This window comes from Populus euphratica, unplaced genomic scaffold (assembly GCF_000495115.2).
Source record: "Populus euphratica unplaced genomic scaffold, PopEup_1.0 scaffold768.1, whole genome shotgun sequence".
NCBI lineage: Eukaryota > Viridiplantae > Streptophyta > Magnoliopsida > Malpighiales > Salicaceae > Populus > Populus euphratica.
In genome coordinates, this window is record NW_011500637.1 from 3,024 (window position 1) to 5,819 (window position 2,796).

Consider the following 2,796-nt stretch of genomic DNA (forward strand, 5'->3'; position numbering starts at 1 on the left):
GATGTAATGGCTATATAAATAGCTAGTGAACCGTTGAAAAACATTATCTCCTTTTGAAAAACTTGTCAATTGCAAGACATGGCAGCGCCCAGAAAAAAAAGAAATTTGATTAAATCATAGGTGTCCATTCCGAAAGTCAATGGAGCTTTGTGTGGTTATAAACCTAATCTATGCTCACTCACACCCAACCAAACTCAAAATAAATCATAGCCTTTGATTCAGTTTAAAATCATTTAGATCTTAACAGTTGCATCAAATCATGGACGATCTGGACTGCCCAACCAAGTGAGCTCACGGATTGACCATAGACCACACCAAACTTAAGCCCAACCTGTCTCTTTCTCTTCCTTCATCAACAATGAAACTAGCGGTTATTTCTCCTGTTTTTTACCACCGTATACCTCGTGACCACCAAATAAAGACGCGCCTCCCCACTCTGACAAACCCTGAGAAGTTCCTAATATTAACGTTGCTTTTAGCAATGGCAAAAGGCAAGAGAACATAACGGGCAAGTTAAACGTTATCTTTGCCGATCACCCTTTCTAATTGGCTGTGAGATACACGACCACCATCAGTGGATGGACCAGATCAAGATCTTACTGGTGAGCTGTTTGACACACCAACATCTCGCCAAAATAGATATTAAGCCACAGAAAGTGGTGGTGCGTATGTCTCTTGTGCTGAGTGAACAGTGCAGGTAAACAGTCAAGGGTTAAATCATACTTTCACCGTCTAACTAGGGTAAAATAGTAATTTTACTTAGACTTAGGTAATTTCTCAAATATGAATTTTAGTTTTTTTAATTTTTATTTTTATACTTATATGTAATTAAAAATAATTATTTTTTTGTATGCGTATTCATGAATATTTGCTTGAATGAAATGCTCATGGCAAATTTTAGCACACCAAACTCGAGGGGTTTGAGACCTCCAATCAATGTTAAGGAGAGATAAAGATTGTATCAATATTCCATGATGAAACTAAAAAGATATGATTTTAATTTAATTTTTTAGGATTATCTGATAGGAATGTCAATCCTCGTGTTTACTAAGTTGAATGATTAATTGATCATTGATTATATCATGTATAATTATATGTTGATTTCTTGTTTGATTTTCAATGATGTGTCTTTGTTAAGTGTTTTTCAAATAATATTTTAGACTTGTACTTTGATTTTAATTATAAGACTTAATTCTTTAATATGAGAGGACTCAATTATTAATGATTGATGTTGATTGTAGATCTCAACTCACAATACAAAATTGAGTCAAAATGACTCAATGAATATCAATTGCATAATTATTTTGGTGTCCTAACCATTGATATAAGATGAATTTTGATGATTGTTGAATTGATTTCAACTCCTCATGTTCAATCGGTTCACCTATGAGCAGTTCATTTTCAACTCATCATTTTTCAAAATCTTGTGTTCCATTAGTTTACATATAAGCAGTTCGTTTTAACTAAATGATTTCAAAACATGTGTTTTTTTAATTGGTTCACTTATAAGTGGTTCATTTTGACCTATCCTTCTCAAAATCTTGTATTCAATTAGTTCACCTATAGCTGTTTGTTTTGACTAATTGATTTCAAAACATGTATTTTTATGATCAATTCACACATGAGCGATTTGTTTTTACTGATATTCTCAAGAACTTGCATTTAATCAGTTCACCTATAAGAGGTTTGTTTCGACAAAATGATTTCAAAACATGTATTTTTATGATCGATTCACACATGAGCGATTTGTTTTGACTGATATTCTCAAGATCTTGCATTTAATTAGTTCACCTATAAGAGGTTTGTTTCGACAAAATGATTTCAAAACATGTGTTTTTTTTATCGATTCACACATGAATGATTCATTTTGACTTATTCTTTTTAAAATCATGTGTTCAATAGGTCCACCTATGAGTAGTTTGTTTTGATTTCAAAACCTGTGTTTTTTTTATCAATCCATCCATAAGTAGTTTATTTTTAACCAAGTCCTTCAAAACTTTATTTTCTAATTGATACACCCTTAGCAATTCATTAATTATTGATCAACCACTTAAAAACATATTTTCTCTATCATATTTTCATGTGGTGCATTATACATAAAGCTAAATTATGTGGGAAAAGTCTCATTGCACTGTAGATTGGAATAGTGTTAGCAAAAGTCATGTTCATCAAGATTCATGGCATTGCGGGTCGGAGCAGTATGGTGGCAGAGTTGTCCTTGTCACATAGAGTTGCAAAGATTGTAAAGGAAGGGTGGGGTTGTTTGAAGGGATGCATTTCGCATTGAAAGGATGGTTTGGGAAAAAACAGTCAAAGCAAATTTTGATAGGGCATGGTAAGGCAGCAGGCCCAGGCTACAAACACCTAGCATTGGGGCTATCATGCCCTGCCACAAAAGAGTTCCAAAGGTTGCAGAGGGTAGGGTTGTGCACTACGCTGCAGACACGTGGTGCTAGGGTTGCATGCCCTAAGTGCTAGAGCCAGACTTGCGCACCTGGTTGCAGACCCAAACAAGTGGGTCTGTCAAACCGCATGCCTGGGGTCTGCAGAATCATGCAGCTAAGTTTGGAGACCACTACGCTAGGTGTAGACCAGCACTCTTAGGTCTGTACGTAGACCAGCTCCACCAGGTCTGTAAACCCGTTCCACTAGGTCCAGACCCATTGATAATGGACCCAAGGCTAATGGATCTCATGTCAAGATCCAATTCATTTCCTTTCCTTTACTTAGTTAATTTTATAGATTTCGGTTATAGACTTCTCCAAAAAAAGCTTCTAAGAGGGTCGAATTGCTGTC